Here is a 12,256-nt window from a genome sequence, read left to right as displayed (position 1 = left end):
AAGGTTAGAAAGCCCAAAAAGGAGTCCAAGATGTAGACAAAGGGATGATTAACCATCTCTATACTTTTGCCTGAATTTAAGGGAAATGAAGATTGATAAAATGCCACTAGATTGATAATAAGGAGATCACGGCATTTCAAAAGTACAGTTTAACGAATAATTGTCAACAATGAGTTAAGGAGTGGGCACATATTGAAAATACATAGGAACAATTGTAGACACGATTCCGGAATTTTCCACCCTGAAAGGAAGGAAAGGAAATCTGGAAACATATGAAAGGTTCAAATGAAACATGTTGGCTGTTGCTGCACAAAATAGAAAAACAATCCCCTGATTTTAGCCAGAGACAATGAAGGTACTGAGTTAACATATTATAAAATTCTAAATGAGAGAGAAAAGGGAGTGATCCAGGGAAGAATCAAAGAAGATGAAAGCACAACGTGGGAAAGGGAAAAGTGTACCTGTCTGTAATAGAAATGCTGGTAGCATAAGTGCACTTCACAGTGTGTAATAAAGTGTTTTTAAATGTTAGTATGTATACCTTTTATTAAAAAAAGGTATTTACTTTATGTGTTATTTATTCTATGATTTAACGCAGATTCACCAAGAATACTGAATGGGATGAATACAAAAGACGAATACAGAATTACTAACAATGGAAATGTCATCAACTTGTGACATGTTTCCTACAGATATGACACCAATGAAGTCCCACCTTTTATCAGTAAATTCTACCCAAAAATAGATCGATATGTGAATTTAACTTCCAACTACAGGTTAAAATGGAAAATGGAGAATAATGGCATTTTGGATGGATGACCTCTAAATTATACAAATTAACAAATGAAATGTTCAGAAACTTGGGTGAGCTTTCATTCTGACTTCCCAGGAGAACTAAAAATAGGTTAAATAAGATTCCTGTACATTTAAAGGAAGACTGACTTCATATTAGAAAAGTAGTATTAAACATTTCTCCTCTTCCAGAGACCTCCTGTATTCTCAGTTCTTCTCCTTTATCATCCACATTTCTTAAGAGCAATTGCACATCCACACCTATTGCCTTATTCCTCCTCCTCTCTTATTTCACTAGTCATCCTTAAAATTTGATCTAGTGAGGTCACCTAGCCCTCCTAATCACCAAATCTAATGGGCACATTTCAGTTTTTACCTTACTAAATTTATCTCTGATTCTGAAATATCAACCATTCTATCTTTCCTGAAATTCTTCCATTTGTTTCCTTGAGATCACACTGATTTTAAAACAAGAATGTGCCAAGAATCCTTAGTAAAATTAGTTGTTTTTCATTCTTTATTTGAACATTCTGGTACTGTTCTTCCTTCTCTGACCCCTTAAATGTTCTTCTCACTTGACCTAAAACTCTAGGTGATTGTATCTAACATCATGGTTTTAGCCATCAATGATATCAATAATATCCCATGAAGGACACAGGAAACATGAATGAAAATTCCCTCTGAAATGCATCAGCACCTCTGGTAGCCTAGCCTTTAAAACTATAATCTTCCACATATTAGATTCTAATATCTCACTCCCGGAATGCGATCGACAGGCAAGAGTGATGCTACTATTAAGATTTTGTTGTACTTCTGCAATGTGTGGAGACAGAAAAATTGGGGGAATCATTAAAACTCTAGACATGTTTTACAAAATTTATATCTACGGAGTAGGCCAACAACCAGTTCAAGTACAAGTGTATGTTACACATCCCTCAAACTCTCTAAAGCTAAAAGCAACACCACTCACCCCCAGTTTCACCCCTACTCCCTCCCTACAATTATCTCCTTCTCTGGTGCCTTCCATCATACTGGTAGCATAATCATTTACCCAGTCACCAAAGCAAGAAACTTAAGACTTTTCTTTACACACCCCTAACTCTAAGTTCTTTGTTACTTCTTTTATGACAGCTATTTTTGAGTTACAAACCACACACCATAAAATTACTCACTGTGCAATTCAGTGTTTTTTAGTATATTCACAATATTGTGCAATAATCTCTAAGTACTAAATTCCAGAACCTTTTTATTATTCCCAGAAGAAACCCTGTACCCATTAGCAGTCTCACTCAATTCCCTACTCCCTTCAGCACCTGACAACCACTATTCCACATTCTGTCTCTACAGATTTGGGGCCAACGTGTGGTCTTTGGTGCTTCGGTCCTTTTTTAAAGTAATTATTTTTAGAGTCCAAATTCCCATCTCCATCCCTGCTTCTCTGCACTATTCTGATGATTTCCTAATATATCCTATGATATATAGCCAGTAGATTCATCTAAAGTAAATCTGACCAGATTACTCCTCTGCTTAAAGCCTCTCAGTAGTTAACAATCACCTACAGATAAAGTGTAAGCTTTTTATTATCGCCCAACATTTACTCCATAATCTGACCCCTAACTCCCCTGTCTCCATTGCCATCAAATGTCTCATGCTTCAGGTTTTACCAACGATCAATTACTAATAGTTCCCTGCAACCACAATGCTGCTCTTCCCCTCTTGGCCTCTGCTCAGGTCCATTCATCTCAGAATGTTGTTTTCACTTGGCCAACGTTCCCTTGTCTTTTAAGACCTAGCCTCTGATTACTCACGATCCTTTTCCTTTATTCCATAGGAGCAGATGCTCTTCCTGAATACTTCCATAATATTCCATGATTAAAGAATTTATCACATTATTTTATAATTATCTGCCTACATGTCTCTTGCCCCCAGTATAATTTAAGGTCTTTGGGAGGACAACACCAACATAGTCATTGCCACTTTCCAAGGTCTCTGTAGAATTCTTAGAATATGGTAGGCCTTCCAAAAAGTATTTTCAAATGCATAAATTAATGAGTGCATCAATTAACATACAAAGGCACTGAGGAATGATTAATTGAATAATCTTAAGAATTACTGGGCATACTGTGAAAAACTGGTCTGGTTCATGAGTAATAAAACAAAAGACACAGTTCAGTTACTGGAGAAAACTAGTGAAACAATTAGAATATAAATTTGGAAATTAGCACATTGTGAGCTTTCTTTAATCAAAAAATTTCAATGCAAGCATACATAATCATGAATTGCAAATGGTGAGAGGGGGAAATTATACTGAAAAGTGAGTCAGATTCAGTGATTTACAAGATCATGCAAATCCAGATTCCATAATTTTATTATGTAACAGTAATAAATGACACATCCAAGTAGATGCAGACAAAACTGAAGTGAGAAAATTGAATGTAATGAATATCCAGGAAAATTACTAATTCAGACAATCAACAGGGTCAGTATTAGAAGAAGGTCTAACATATTTTTTAAGTATACTGACTGTTCTAAAAATGAGCTACACACCTACCATCATTAACATGATCATAGTATAGATCTTTCAAATAATATTATGCCAGAGAAACCTGCAACTCTGTATGAATACTACATTTTCTCAAGCATCCAATACTATCCATTATATGCATACAATGGTGGTCATCCTTAATAAACAGATTGAGATTTTCCTTAAAGTTTGGCTTTTTGGTTACACTTATTACCTTTTTTTTTTTTTAATTTCCCAACATAGACTTAAGTTTCCTTCACTTCAAAATCCACCATGGCTATGGTGACACTCTAGAATATCCTAATAAAGCCTTGAAGCTGGTTTTGCAAAACTCTGATGTGACGGAATATAAAGCAGAGGTATTAAAACCTTATAAAATAAAGTCCCATGTTACTAGTTCCTAAAGGCTAAAGAATAAACTTTTTTTCTTTTATCAAGGTAAAATTGCTACAGAACATAATAATTTGACATCTGTAATGCACTACAAAGTGATCATTACCAAAAATATAGTTACCATCCATCCCATACAATTGATTCCCTTCACCCTTTTCACCTACCTCCCAACCACCTTTCCCCTTTTGTAACAATCAATATGTTCTCTGTACCAGTTTGGTTTTGTATCATTTTCTTGTTCATTTGTTTTGTTTTTTTACAGTCTAGAGAATGAGTGAAATCATACTGTATTTTCCTTTGTCCATTTGACTTATTTCACAGAGGAAATACCCTCAAGGTTCGTCCATGCTGTAATGCATGGCAAGACTTCATTATTCTTCATGGCTGAGTAATATTTCATTGTCTGTGTGTGTGTGCACTTGCACCCGTGCACACACACACATACACACCATATCCTCTTTATCCATTTATCTATTGAGGAACAGGTTATTTCCATATTTTGGCTACTGTAAATGATGCTCATAAGTTTGTATTTTAAATATTGCAATGAACATATGAGTGTATCTTTTTGAATTAGTGTTTTCAAATTCTTCAGATAAGCACCCAGAAGTGTATAACTGGATCATATGGTAAATCTGTTCCTAATTTTTTGAGGAACCTCCATACTGTTTTCCATAGTGGCTGCACCAATTTATATTCCCACCAACAGAGTATGAGTATTCCCTTTTCCCCACATCTTCACCAACATTAGTTATTTCTTGCCTTTGAATAACAGGCATTTCCAACACATGTGAGGTTATATTTCATTGTGGTTTTAATTTACATTTCCTTAATAATTAGGGATATTAAACATCTTTTAATGTGCCTGTTGGCCACATGTGTTTGTCTTCTTTGGAAAAATGTCTACTCAATTCCTCTGCCCTTATCTTTATATATATATATATATATATATATATATATATATATATGTGTGTGTGTGTGTGTGTATGTATATATGTGTGTGTGTATATATACACACACATATATATACACATATATACTTATATTTATATTTTAAATAATAATATATTATTTAAGTAAAGTTGACACAATGTAACATTAGTTTCAGGTGTGCAACATAGTAATTCAACAATTCTATATGTTATTCTATTCTCACCACAAGCGTAGCTACCATCTGTCGCCATACAACACTATTACTGTAACACTAACTAGAGTCTCTGCACTGTACCTTTTATTCATGTGACTTATTCATTCCATAACTGCCCATTTTAATTGGCTTATCAGGTTTTTTGCTGTTGACTTGTAGGAGTTCTTGATATATTTGGGGGATTAACCCCTTACTGGATATGTGATTTGCAAATATCTTCTCCCATTCAGTAGGTTGGCTTTTTGTTCTGAAGATGGTTTCCCTTGCTATGAAGAAGCTTTTTTAGTTTGATATAGTCCCATTAGTTTATTTTTATTTTCTTTGCCTTTGGAGTGATATCCATTCCATATGGACTGATGGACTGATGTCAAGGAGCTTACCACTTTATTTCTAGGAATTTAGGGCTTCAAGTCCTACATTCAAGTCTTTAATCCAGTTTAAGTTAATTTTTATGTATGATATAAGTAGTCTAGTTTAATTCGTCTGCATGAGCCTGTTCATTTTTCCCAGGACCATTTTTTGAAGAGACTGTCCTTTCTCCAATGTATGTTCTCAACTCCTTTGTAAGAAATTAACTGTATGTATGTGTGTGGGCTTATTTCTGGGATCTCAACTCTGTTCCAATGACCTGTGTATCTGCTTTCATGCCAACACCATACTGTTTTGATTACTATAACTCTGTAGTATTGTTTGAAATCAGGCAGCATGAGATCTCCAGCTTTGTTCTTCTTCCTCAATATAGCTTTGGCATTTTGGGATCTTCTGTGGTTCCATAAAAATTTCAGAAACATTTGTTCTCACTCTGTGAAAAATGCCATTGGAATTGTGGTAGAAAGAACTATTTTCTTGCATTCACTGAGGTCCTGTTTTTGCACTGGTGATATTTTCATGATTAAAGGTTTTTGAGAGATACACATTTCCTATAAGCAGTCTACACAAGCAGATTGTGAGCCCACAAATCCATATTCAAGTAATTCGTCAATGAAACATGCAACTTGTAGTGATTCACCACTCATTCAGAAAGCTTCTTCCATGTTTTCTTTATTCCTAAAATGTCCTGGTACAACTGCATAATATATATGTGTTTTATTCTTCAATTTGCTTTTAACAGACTCACACTGAATCGTATCATTTGGTCACAATTTATACAGACTAGTCATATTCACTCAATTCCAAAGCTCAAAATAAAGGACAAAATAAAGCACTGATTTACTATCAAATATAACCTATAATCACAACATTTAAAAAAAGTAAAATGTAATACTTTTCCTTATTTCCAATTAACCCTTCATTTTTGTACAATGAACATATGATTCTAGGAAACACATTACTTTGACACCTACTGAAAATACACATATATGTATTTGTGTATGTGAATATGTACACATATGTTATTCTGTTTAAAAGCATTTACTAAATATCACAAGTGAATAAAACTCTGCTTAAACCTTGAGATATATTACAGAGTTACTATTCTGAGGCTATAATAACACACACACACACACGCCAACACACACACACACACACACACACACACACACACACAATGCTTTTTGAATGCTTGGTAGGTAAAAATCTCCATAGCAAATGATACACTGACATGCAGAAAGGAGAGTTCATTATCCAAAACGTGTATTTTGTTTCCTTTTTGAATATATATATTCATATATTTGTATATATGTAACTTCTTACTTTGCCTAGAAATCCAATGTACAATGATATTTACAATAAGATGCTTAATTTTTAATTATATACCTGAAGGATATTCTAGAGTAACAAATGTTGCTAAATGTTAAGGAAAAATACTAAATTTATTTATGGTCTTTTAGCCCATGTGATCCCATTGGGCCAAATATGTTCCTTTGAAAAAATAACTATAATGTAATAATGTGGCACATATTCAATTATTCTATGTTACTGCTTACTTTGCAAACACACCCAATGGAATAGCCAAAGCCACTAGAAGTTCCCCAGGAACTTGCCACCTTTTTGCAAAGAGAATGGGATGCCTCTACCTCTATGTTCCCCGTGAACCCTCTAGTATAGACTGTACTGTTTATGTAACACTTTATACCGTGAGCTCTTCAAGACCAGGGACCACACTTTAGGCCCTTTGATCTTCCCAGCAAAGGAAATCAGCTGTGAATATGTATGGAATTAAGAAATGGTATGGGGCGCCTGGGTGGCGCAGTCGGTTAAGCGTCCGACTTCAGCCAGGTCACGATCTCGCGGTCCGTGAGTTCGAGCCCCGCGTCAGGCTCTGGGCTGATGGCTCAGAGCCTGGAGCCAGCTTCCGATTCTGTGTCTCCCTCTCTCTCTGCCCCTCCCCCGTTCATGCTCTGTCTCTCTCTGTCCCAAAAATAAATAAATGTTGAAAAAAAAAAAATTAAAAAAAAAAAAAAAAAAGAAATGGTAATGGATGAATAGATCACAATCTATTGAGAATGTACACTTATCATAAGCCACTGTGTATTACTATCAACTCTCTCCACATGTAACGACCACAAAGTAATACAATGTCTGAGAACTGTAGGACTGTTCTACACAGATTTGTATACCTTTTTCACCTGGCACACTAACTTGTTGTTTGGTAAACAGTCAACTTTAATTAGAGATGTGTAAAGTTTAGGAGTACTAAAAGTACAAAACACAAAATTTCTTATTGTTTCAATGACTTTTTTAGAACATACTCCCTTGTTCTATTTTCTTCTGTGTTACAGTGGAGAAATTTTACCCCCAAAAGGATTAGGCCTTTGATACACCTGGCTCTGGTTTCCAAGATGAGTTTCATTCTGAATATATTTCTTGTCCTTTCTCTGGAGGATGGATTTGAGATACCTTATGGGTACACTGGATACTGCTCTGTCTTGAAACCTCAGGAGTATTTCCCAAATAGACTACAAGTCCTTTGGTATCAGTACAGATTTATGTCTAATATAAGGTCTTTCTTAGTACTCATCTTTAATTATCCTATTGAGAAATTTTCTTCTAACTTTTCTTTCGATTGTACCACTATGGCATGAAGCAACATTAGTAGGGCACTTCTATAGTACAGTTCACATTTTAAACACAATTTTATACAATTTACTGTGATATTTAGAAAGTGTTTTCAAATAGAGTAATATGACCAGTATGTAATTCAGAATAAAATCTCCAATGTCATGCTGGCCTCTGAAACTCAGGAGACTTATTTATAAGAGAACATTATTATATCATGAAGTTAAAATAATAGAAACCATTAAATTCTTTTAGAATTCATATTGGATTATCAATATGCAATTCCTCAGAATAATAAAGACTTCAGGCAGTCAGACACTGATCTGAGATTGTGAGATGTAGTTTAGAATCAAACAAAGCATTTTATTTAGAGTTCGAAACTCACAAAGCTTTGTGAACAGGTCAAGCAGACTTTAATATAGTACATCTGCTCCTGTGGTTGCTCCATTTTTTTAAAGATAAAATGTCATTCAAACAGTGTTTTCCCTATTCCCACATGAGTTCTTACACTATTCAGAAAACTCATGGAGAGAAAGATTATTTATTCATGAAAGCAGGGTTTCTTTGGTCATTCTAGATTTGATTGACATTAGCAGCAACTATGTCTGACTCCAATGATTTAAATATTCATTGTAGCATAATCATGGCATTTAAATATCTAAGTATAGATGTTTCAAAGTAATTCTCATTTTTTAAAAAATGTAGCCTATTTTACATAGATGACCTAACATAATAATAAAGCATTACATTTCTGATAACTTTATCATGTGGCAGACTAAAATACAGAATATTTAGAATTCTGTTAAAACATTCCACCAATATTGCTTAGGTTATTAACCAATTTTATGTGAAAACTGATGAACAAATAAGGAAGTGACTCCTTACAATAACAGTATGCATATGCCTCCCTTTGAATTAATTAACTCTTCCTATAATTACATGCATAAATTAAAATTTTATGACTGGATCATCGTATATAAAATCAAAGATAATTCAATTACTCTTGGAAACTACTTTTTTTTTTAAACCGCCCTCCTCTCCAAAGAACAGCAGTATAGATGTAGGTGTGGGGATGGGAGTGTACACACACAAATAAATATTTCCACGGAGCTTCCAGAAATCTGTACAAAACAGACACAACACACTAAAAAAATGCTGTAATGTAAAATATCACCCTCTGTAGTTTATAATTTTTTACTGGGCATAAATAATCTTTGACATATTGTTGGACATCATTTGACAGTGAACCTAAGCTGAAGTTTAGATTTTGGTGAGAAAGCTCCAAGTGAACTTCCTATTAAAAGTAAGCAATAAAACAACCCTAAAAAATGTTAAAATTCTACATTAATTTAGGTTATGGAAGAAATCTATTTTTGAAAATAGCTTTGTTGACTTATAACTGACATACAAATATAAGTGCCATACATTTTTAATGGGTAGAACTTGATATATTTTAGTGTACATGTACATCCAGGAAACCATTCTACAAAAAAATAATGAACAAATCCATTATACTCGCAAGTTTCCTCAAGCCCTTTTGTAATCCCTCCATTTCCATCTACCTCCACTGTTCTTAAGTAACCACTAACCTGTCGTCTTTCACTATAGATTAGTTTTCATTTTCTAGCATTTCTTATGAATGCAATCATACAGTGCATACTCTTATTATTTGGCTTCTTTCAGTCAACATGACCATATTGATATTCACTCATGTTGTTGCGTATATTAATAGTTCACTCCCCTTATTACTGAGTTGTATGACAGTGTATGGCTAAAACACCATTTTGAAAAACAATTCACCTGTTCATAAACATTTCATGTTTCCTGTTTTTAGCTATTGCAAACAAAGCTGCTGTGTTCATTGTGTACAGCTTTGCATGTACGTGTTGTTCCATTTCTCATGGGTAAACACCCAGGAGTTGAAGGTGGGTCATATGGTAAGTGCATTTTTCAATTCCAAAGAAGCTAACAACTGGTTTCTCACATGGCTGTACTATTTTACATCCCGTCAGCAGTTGGTCTCTACAACCTATGTGTTCATTTAGACAGCACACGCATGACCTGTATGTACATGTATTAAGAGAGAAACATCCTTTCTCTTTGCAATGTATACTATATATGGAAAAGTCCATTTTATAGGAACTGGAACATAAATTGACTATTCTAAATAATTATGCAAGTGGATTTTTTCTTCCCTCTTACAAGTAAGAGATAAAGAAAAGTACAAAAATAAGAACGATTAACATTTATTGAGTGCTTACCATGTACCTGCCCTTATTCAAGTGTTGAGTATACATTACATCATATAAATAATTAGAATAACCCTATGATGATAGGTGCTAAAATGGAATCCATCTTTTTTTAAGTTTTTTTATTTATTTTGAGAGAAAGGAAGAGAGTGAGAAAGAGAGAGAGAGGAGGGGAGGGGCCAAGCAAGATGGAGAAAGAATCCCAAGCAGGCTCCATGCTGTCAGTGCAGAGCCTGACTCAGGGCTCAGTCTGACAAACCATGAGATCATGACCTGAGTTGAAATTAAGTGTCAAATGCTTAAGTGACTGAGCCACCCAAGCACCCCCAGAATCCATCTTATAGATGAGGAAACTGCAGGAATCAGTAAGTTGTCATGACCACAAAACTAAGAGGCAGAGCCAGGCTTTGAACCTGGCAGTCTGAGCCAATGGTTTCAGCTCTTAATCACAATATACTCCTTCCCATAATGTACACATCACTAAGTAGTTGTAATTTATATTACAAAGCTATGAACTATCCCTCAGATTATTGCATGCCTTTGGTCAATTTCCAAAGTATAGAAGTCATTCTTTTTGTCAATTCTTTACAGCTTTATTTTTACTTTTTTGGGGAAAACAACTGTTGATCTTCATAGTCAACCAGAGCCAGACATCTTGTGTCCAGCAATATATTTTTGAACAGCCACTTAATTGTAACATTAGGTTATTATTTTAAATTTATTTTTTGTAATAATATTTCTTAATGAAAACATGTTAAGCATCAATCTCATACTCCATACTCAGATTATAAACTGCTAAACAATTCTGGTCTTTGTGTACCTGTAAGTTTTTTCACATGTAAAGTAGACATAACCCTAATATTTAATTTAGTATTACTAGCAGCAGGGAATAATTATCCAATGCCTTCTCTCCAATAATCACAGCAAAATTCAAATTTCCTTTTTGTACTCATTACTTTTCCAGTTTATAACCATTTATTCTATTAGAAAATTTGTCAGAAATTTTGATTATGTTAAAGAGCGTACAACTCACAAATGTGGAATCTAATCCCTACATCTTTACCTGAAAGATATTTACGAGTATAATTCTTTAGTAAAACATACATCAATTGCTATATACAGAGTCAAATTCCAAATTTTGAACTAAGCAACTCAAAACATTTCATAAAGCAGAAAAATGAATGGTCTTCCTTTAATACCACTCCTCGATGATTTGAAACACATTTTATTATGATTAAAATTGAATATAGGCATTTTATAAATATGTAAAAATAAAGTTCCAATGTATTTGGAATTGAACCTCAACTGTCATGAAGATTTTCAGAGCCAATTAGAAGTACATTCCAGGTATTTTCCTGTATCTAGAAAACAAACAACATCATTGAATTGGGAAATTTGATGAGGATTTAATGTAAAAAATAAAATACTAATGTTGTCAAGACAAAACAAAGGGATGGAGCAGACATCAAAACACAGACACAGAGGGCAAGTTGGGTAAACAGGGCTTTCTCAGGGCGGATGTGATTTTTTTTTTTATGTGATCACCAGTTTACTTCAAAAAACCATCTTGCAGAGAGAAAGCCAGAAAAATAAATAACTGCCACTCAGTTTTCTCCCTGTCACTGATCTCCCTCTGGTGTTCTCCACTGGTTACATACACCTGCGAGATAGAGGACACAGATCCCCTGATGCATTGCTTACAGGTCCCCTTCTCAGGGCACAGAGTCTACTGGAGAAGGGTATAGATGGACCTGGGGGTACAAACTGCATATATCTGAGATACTGCCTTTGAGCTCATAGTTGAAACATGAAATTAATCTCTTTTTTCCACATACATGTTTGCAAGTAAGATTTATTTAAAAGTGTACTGTAATAAATTCATTTGTTAAATTACAGTCCATTCACAATACTTTATTTTAGTAAATTAAATTTTCTAAAAGGCTAATGCCAAGACATATGACTGAGTGTTTCCAATGTTTTTTACCTTGTTGTAAATGCGGACATTAGAAACAGAAGGGGAAATATGATGCTAAAAAGCATCCTAAAGTACTATCTGGCCCCTTATTTTGATTTTCCCATGCTTATTTTAGTGGCATATTTCAAACATTTTAATTATGACATGTCTGTATTCACAAACATGGACACTCCAAATGG

This window comes from Prionailurus viverrinus, chromosome X (genome assembly GCF_022837055.1).
Source record: "Prionailurus viverrinus isolate Anna chromosome X, UM_Priviv_1.0, whole genome shotgun sequence".
Taxonomy (NCBI): Eukaryota; Metazoa; Chordata; class Mammalia; order Carnivora; family Felidae; genus Prionailurus; species Prionailurus viverrinus.
Note: the sequence above shows the minus strand (reverse complement) of the source record.